Genomic DNA, 8815 nt, shown 5'->3' with positions numbered 1-8815 from the left:
CTAAATTTAATATTACTTTTTTATTTATCCTTGAAATCTTTAACAGTAAAACCGCTAAAATTTGTAAGGGATGTTAATTTAACTTCAAGCTCTAAATTTGTTTCAATTTGTGCCGTCTCTTCTGCTGCCTTCGTCTCTCTTCTGCTGGGTGATACTTCCTTTAACCGCTGTAAGCTCAGCCTTTCAATTAACTGTCTTTTCCTCTTTAACCTCAACGTAACGATACATACAATTACGTTTTCTTATGCTTCCTTCATTGCTTTTTTCCGCTTCCTATTTTCTTCATTTAACCTCTTCGTTACTTTATTTTCACTTAAAGCTTCATCAATACTTTAAGTTCATGACCTTACTGATCAGCCAGATTCTTCGTGCCGATGGACGTTCTCACTTCGTGCAGAGCAGAGGCCTAATACCCATTTTTCTGCGAAGATTCGTCGGTAAATATCTCCATATGCAGTAATTTCTTCCAACTGCGATGACCTGGTGCGCAGCAAAAAGCCTCCCGTAAATTATGAACCCGCACGCAGATTATCTCCTTCAGCTTTCGCGACGAAAACCTTCACTTCCGAGCAATCCACATCAGCAGCTTCGTCTTCACCATACTTTTTACCTTCACCCTGCCGTCTCATATCTTCTAGTGGTGTTTTTCCTGTTGAAGTAAATGGACGTTGAAATAAGTTTTGTATTAACCTGCATATTTAAATAAAATTGTTCTGCTTGTATGTACAAACTGCTAGAAAATTTTGGTCATTAATGAAAGACTAAAATATGAGGTTTAATGTTAACATTTCCTTACTCAAACTTTACTCGTCCTTAAAGAATTCTCTACACATATCGTTACTTAACATGCTAGGAATTACACTAACCATATAGCATCAAGAGCTTTTAGGGCATAGAGATTTAATTATTACATTAACTATGGCATCAGAAGCTTTAATATACTAAATTTTCATTAACAATCCATCAAAAACATAAAGTAATAAAATATATTTACTAGAACATAATACCATCAGTATCTTTAATACACTAAGAATCACATTAACTAGCATCAAAAGCTTTATATATACTATATTAAGAATTAACTACGGCATCAAAAGCTGTAATGTTCCAAGTATTGTACAATGAAGCTAACAAAATTTGAAAGGCCATTTACTCAGCCCCATGTTTCAACGTACGTCAGTCACTGTCGGGAATAACGTTTAAATCATTCCTGTCAAATAAACTAGCTTGAAAATTAAGAACCCGTGAAAATCAAATTTCAACCACAAAGCATCTATTTTGATCCCTTATCCACCAATGAACATTGATTTCTGTAGCCTAAACAGAATGACAAAATGTCAGACGTTTAACAATGTTTGCGATAAGAAAACAATAGAACAATTCAAACAGTCTCACAAATGTGGATGAAGAATAAACCATTTCCGGTTATGTTTCTCGTACATGTCATGAAGCTGAATTTTATTGCTTAAGTTGCTTTTTGTTCTTACAATGATGTCTCCCATCAGATTCAACCTAGATCCAAATTCATACCTTTCATTTTACTATATAGAAAATACTTTAGCAACTTTCACTTTATATTTACGACAGTTCATACTGCTGACCAGGTTTCCGAGAACTGAACTATACAATTTCTGCATTCAGCCTACGCCAATACAGTACAGAATAATTATGACATTCTTTTGAGTACTTTCGTAGCTAAATTTCCCATGCCTTACATTTGTGTTTAAGTGTTCTGCGTCAGAACCACTTTTTTCCCCCCCACCAGCTAATTCAACATGTAGACTAGCTGCATTCCTATACCTTTCATTAAGAGTACTTGGCATTTCACGTTAAAGTCTTACGCCCTGTGTTTCGAAGCATATCCCCCTACACTGGTTTAATTAACATTCATGTTTAGCATTTCAAGATTTACCTACATTATTTCTAAGGGCTAGTACTCCAAAGTAGACTGAAATAGGCCAAACCTTTGCTATGTGCAATTTTACCCTTAGTTACTGGTATGAACATGAGCCATTCAAGTTACGAATTTTTAATCAAACCAAAACTCTGGTTGTTCCCGGACAAACTTGGTGTCTCACCATTAGCTACCACAAAGCTCTGTTAAGCGAACTTTTCATGCGCTGGAATACAAAGTACCAGTCTCAAATGTGTCTTATGCAAACCCCCTCTCATGAAATCTTAAATTGAAATGCAAGAAAGGTTCTCAATATAACCATATGCTAACGTTTAAATCATCTAAAGCTAGGTAAGAATTTGTATACAGATTTCAATACAAACACTGTACGAAAACTAGAGATCACTTCTGAATAATTTAACCTTTTCCGAATAAATTAAAATTAAAATTAGGATTTCGTAAACAAGCCAATATGAAATCCAAGCAGTTAAGTAAACACTAAAATAGCCATCCACCTTACTATAATGGTCACCGCATTACAAAGAAATTATCAAAGCTCAAGATAATCTTTGTGCCTAACTATATTAATCCTTGCTCATTCAGCCTTGCCACATAAAGCTAGTATAAAGTTATTCCACGTAAGGGAGTGTCGTGATAAAACTGTGATAAAACAAAGTTACCAAATTTACACAATAAACTCATCCCATAACCTTAAGTTTATCAATATGTGACAGTTTTAAGACCAATAGCAAATACCGAAGTCCATTTGTTACAATACTCAATGCAGAACACATACAAAAGTTCCCTAAATTCTTCTTGGCGTCTGGAACACTATCACTCAGCACAAAACTAAAGAAAATTCTAAACTATAGTCTTAAGGACAGGTTATTAAGCCACGTTTGGGAGTATCAGACATCTGGTTGGTTAGAGAATTCATCTCCCATGGTTTTAAAAGTGGATAAGTTTATCATGTGAACTATAGAAAGTAAAAATTCGCTCAAAAGACTAGCTGAAACCTGGTTCAAAAGAAATTCTGAGAATTCTCGAGTTTATCCATTAAATTTTTCTAAGTATTTGCCTTAGAATAAATAAATGCAGGAAATTAAAGTTATACAGCAACACCACCATTCAGATAACTCAAACTGACATAAGTAATAAAGGGTTCCTAGAGTCATTTTCTTTTGCTGGAAAACTGACACCTGACTACAAATGGGTCTACATGAGCCTGTCTAGATTAACACTATCAATGCACCCATGACCGTTGTGTAATTGGGCAGTGAGGAGAGAGCACCATGTGCAACACTGCTCAACTTCATGCACCTTCCTATTTAGGCAAAATTTGAAAATATAAGCTACCAGTCAACACATACTGACAGTATGCATACCAGTCACCCACACAGAACAGTGTTATAAACACTAGGAATGAGCCAGGCAAAACAAGGAGGCTTGAAGACCAAATAATCACAAAACTCATTGACTTCCAAGTCCTTTCCGATCGTAAGGTGTGAGAAAATAAGAAAACGTGAATACCAAATGGGTATACACTAAAAAAAGAAATACCTGGAAACCGTTTCCATTTCAGGTCAACGAAATCTAGAGCGCATTTCAAAGTTTTGCAAGAGAACTCGTCCACTTATCAAATCTACGATCAGCACGCACCAAGAGATAAAGCAACATCAGTATAGTTAAGTGAATCACACTGAACAGCCTCTATTCGAGCATTCGTTAAACATTAAAAGATCGGAAGTCTAAACAATTCAGCGATGAAACTTCAAAGTAACCCAATGCAGTGAGCGTCATTGTGTTGCTACTGTAAGAAATTTGATAAAGGCCGATTTAAAATGTTACGCGTTTTGACACCAATTTGGTATTCATAACTAATTGAAATATACTTATAACTAGTTGTACTAAAAGCCCCTTTCAATGTTCAGGATAGCAACACACCTTATGAATATCAGAAACAAAGTTCGGAGCAGCCAAGCTCGAAAACCTTTGAACACGAAAAAAAAGTGTACACGTAAAAAAAATTGAACATATCAATACCTAAAATAAAAAAAAAAAACCTGCCTATGAAAATTTTATAAGCTGCTAAAAGCATTTACGAAATTCTTAGTAAAAATTAAATTTCCCGAATTTTTCTCAATGTGCAAATATTAACTGGTGTTAGTCACGGCAAACTCATCTAATCTTCAATAACTGCTCTCTTAATTCCACTTTGGAATTTCTTGCCCTATTTCTGTAAACTAATTTTAGAATAGAAAAGCCTACCAAGTTAAAAATCTGAGTAACTATGGAAATTCTAAAGGCAAAAATAAATGGAGCCCCCCGTGACCTTAGCTCCATATGTCCGCGTAGAAAATAAATTAAGTATTCTTGGATTTCCATTGATGGGAAAATTGGTTTAAGAAACTGGACTCAAGACACTAATACCTTATTTTAATAGTATTGGGATTTCCTTGAAATTTTTGCACAAAATTTGGCTAAGTCTAAACCAATAGTTATCACAAACTAAAAGACTAATAAGGGATGCACTTACACATACCATGCTAATTCTGTGAGGTTGTGGGCCTAAATACTACAGTAAAATTAATCTAAAATTCACAAGACTTCATGTGTTAGAATTGGTAAAAGTTCCATGAAAAAAGTAGAAAACTATACTGATAGTAGTCTGTAGTCTTAACAGAACTAGTGCTGTCTGCAAGCAGCCATATTGAGTTGTGCCCAAACGCCCCAAATTCTTAAAATAAGCAAAACCTTTATACACGACCCTTAAACAGCAAACCACAGCCTCAGATGTGGCAAACTAGTCAACATATCCTAGTCTCAACTTTCACAGTTTTTGGGTCAACAGGAACAAAAATTAATATCTCAGAATACTCTAGCATTCACCTGTAAAAGCCAAAGAAACTATCCCCCAAAATATGCTTTAACTGAAGCCCTGTAAAAACCAAATAATGCACCAAAACTTGCTTTATCCAAAAGCCTGTAAAACCACCCCCCCCCAAAAAAAAACTGTGCCCCAAAATGTGCTTTAACCAAAACCCTGTAAAAACCAAATAAACCATATCCCAAAACATACTTTAACCAAAAGCACCTTTAAACAAAGTAAATCAGCAAAGAGCACTCCAAATTAGACTAGACACAATGTAATAAACAAACTCACCTTCAACCTTCTGGGTATGTGCACTTCACTTCACTAGCAAGACTAAAATGGAGGAAAAAGGGTTGCTCACTTTCCTTTGCTAATGGAAAACTCAATCAAGGACGGTGGAACAAAGAGACAGTACACTGATGTGGCCTCTTATTCTTTCGCACTGGCGTCCTTGGAAAGTAAGTGGCGCCATCTATATTTTGAAGTTTCATAACCATTACACGAAAGGAATTTGATTTATGTGTGAAATATAATTTAGTTCTGTATAGAATTAGAAACACGGTATAGTGTTATTTAACTTCTTTCTATTTCTAAGGGATCAGTAAATAAGAAAATATTTCTCCATTTTCTGGAGTTCCCTTTACTTGCTCTCACTTCCTAATGAGCACCATATTCTTTGGAAACTCGAATTTTAAGTCAGTGACCCCTATAGGCTTGTTCCATATGAATAGGGGTCATCTTCTGAATAATAATAATAATAATAATAATAATAATAATAATAATAATAATAATAATAATAGAGATAAAATACGCCCGGCACTAAATGTCACATGAGCCTACTACGTCATTTCGTTCTCTCAATAATACATATTGCCATTTTATTCGTCAGTCTGTTATTGTTAATACTGATAAAACTAATATTTTACTCTAAACATTAAACTGTAAATCAGTACACATCCCATCTCACTGAGCGTAACTGTGGTCAGGTATTATTCCCCCCATTTCCCTACAACGTTTTTAATTTCTCTATATACAATCGTGTCTCTGTCTAATATCTTTTTTTTAAATCTCACATACCCTATGCCGTGGGTATCCTGTACTGTAGGATACTCGTGGCATCATTAGCATCAGTCCTTTAATCATAGCCTACGCGGGATTTAGTTTTCTCTCAGAATTTACGTAAAAGAAAATTATATTGAAGGTTATACTCATGTAAATATACTTGGCGCTTATGGTTTCTTCTTTTTCCATGTTAATTCCTTTTAAAGCTTTCACTATATACGCTTCTAGGGTGTGAGATATAGTGAATGTAATATGTTTCAAGACAAAAATAAGGAGATACCAAATCTGGATTCTGTTTTTTATTTTTTTTACCATTAAGCCTAAGAGCTGTGATGGTGCAAGCATACTTCTCATAGGCCTAAGAAGTTTATATCAGTTTGTAAAATCACCTTCAGTTTATTATTTCCATCTACAATTTAATGTTAATGTTTTGATTTAAGCTAGCCTCTTGCTCTTAGGAAACCCATAAATTTAAATGGGAGTTTCTTAAAATGTTTAAGAAATGGTTAACATTCATTGTAATTACTAGATTTTGATCAAGATCAGTCATTTATTTACAAAATGTTTTTGTACGTTATCAGAAGTATTATTTTGTGAGGCCATCATCAGAACAAAAGCAATAATTAGTGGATGTTCAGCATTTTAAGGTATATAGGCCTAGTGAGATAACATTTTGTACCAGATGTAATGTTTAATGTTCTTTTCCTTACCTTCTTCTTCTTCTTCTTGCAGATACTCATTTGTACAATGGACATATTAAAAGACTAAGTCGTTGATCAAAACCAAAACCTTGTTAAAAGCATCTTAGTTGCATGATCAAGAGAAATTGGCCCCTGTATCGTATCCATTTCCGTGATAAATCTATGCACTCCGTTGGAATGGCTTGTAGCCTACCATTTTATTACTGTTGGGTTGAATCCAAGCGAGTTTTTGAAATGTATAGGTCTCTTTCTTATTTTTCTTTCGTATCTTATAAATAAAGTCTATATTGCTTATTTTGCTTACGTAAATTAAAAATATATGAGATGAACTTCATATATAGAAATTTGGCTTTGTCTAAATGGCGCGAAACATGTATCTTTTAGTTTCATGAACATAATTAATGACACTATGTGGCAATTTCACATTAAAGAGAGGAAATGGATGACCTCTGTTGTTTATTAGTCGAATGAAAGAGATAAATAGAACGGGTTTGGGTGGAAATATCACATCTGACATTTGGAGAGATAGTTAGACTAAAATTCTCGCCATTTTTTTAGTTTATCATATAATGTAACCGTTACATATAAGCTATTACGTAATAATGAATTATCAGAAACTAAAATAATGCTAAATGAAATAATGACTGACTCGTGATGCAGGATTTAAATTTATTAGAGGTAGAGGTAGAAATGGCACGTAGTAAATTAACAAGTTCCTTGCGGAAACTGCTGGTTTAGTAAACTGGGTTCGCAGAAATGTGGCAATAAACTTCGTCACTCTGACAGTGAGATGTTGTCCATAAAGCTTACATCTATCATAAAGGATTTGCTAACCAAGAAAATCCCTTAAATTAAACTTCTGTATACTTTGCCAGATACAAGAAAAAATATTTTAAGCTCAGAGCTACTAAAGTGTGAGCGTACAAACACTACACTCGTCCAGTTTTGTTCAATTTCCATGCAAAAATGTTTAGGAAATTATCATGAAATTGGACTTTCCAGTGTTATTTGACCAAAGCAATACATGATAATGACATTACCAAAAAAACCCTTTACCCCACATAAAAAAAATGTATATAAAAAGAACACATCTACCAAAATGGTTCCGGCGTCAGAACGCCACTTAGGCTACCCAGAGACAAATTACTGAAGAGTGTACGCTGACAGGCCACGTAGAGTTGGCCCCCTGGAAATTCAAAGGACGTTTTTGATCTCTGGACAATTTAGGGGGTAAGTAATGGCTCACCATTTGGGCTACGAAGGGAGCCTAAAAGCTTTTGGATGGATGCATGATACCTTGGGTGACAAGTGATTAAAATGAAAAATAATGAAAATAATAGTATCTAGAGCACTTAGTATAGAGCACACCTCTGCTATGGCCACTTAATACTGAACAAATGAACCAAATACAATTTTTAGGTTAATATTTACACGTATGATGTGTAAAAAAATTTCCAGGTTCTTTGGACCTAATTTTCGACCTACAGAGGTCAAATGTACTATGCTTAATCATCAGGGAACTGCAATTACATTTGATCAATATGAACTGGACAACACAAACAATGCGGCTAACTTTTGAAGCATTTACACTGCTGACAATGTTTGACCTTGACCCTTTGACCTTTTAAGATAAAATTGAGCAAACGTTGGCACTGAGAAATTTGTGAGATATTCTGTGAATGTGGAAATGATACTACTAACATGAAGCCAGCAAAGAAGCATCTAAGCTGCCAAACTCACTGACCTGAGTTTTTAAGATTTGCCTGACTTCTAAAAGTAGTTCAGTTAGAAAGCTTTACATACTGAATATATCTAACAAGTTTCGTCAAAATCCACTCGTATATATTCTTCACATTCTCCTAACACACTGATACACGGACAGGGGCTAAAACAATGTGAGATATGAAGTACTAAAAGCCTAAAACTACACAAGAAGGAAACTAATGAGGTCAAGAGAGCATAAGGACACTGACCATTGTCAGAGGCACATCAGTTAGAAAAATCGCTCAATATATCTTAGACTACTTCCCCTCCTTTCTGTCTCTATGTGTGTGTGTGTGTGTGTGTGTGTGTGTTTGAGTATTTCCATGGAAATGGCTAAACAAAGTTCCTAGACTTGCTCTGGTGAGTGAAATACTGACTTTCGTGTCATCAGTCGCTGCTGGTCACGCTTCACTTCCCAACACACTTGCGGTATTGTTTCTTAGTTTTCTGTTCGACTTAGCTTTCGTGAAATCTGGAGAGTTCAGAGTTTCCAGTAGATAATTAAGGGAAATTTAAAAGCAT

The sequence above is a fragment of the Macrobrachium rosenbergii genome, chromosome 54, assembly GCF_040412425.1.
Source record: "Macrobrachium rosenbergii isolate ZJJX-2024 chromosome 54, ASM4041242v1, whole genome shotgun sequence".
NCBI classification, from domain to species: Eukaryota; Metazoa; Arthropoda; class Malacostraca; order Decapoda; family Palaemonidae; genus Macrobrachium; species Macrobrachium rosenbergii.
This window is presented reverse-complemented; position numbering follows the sequence as displayed.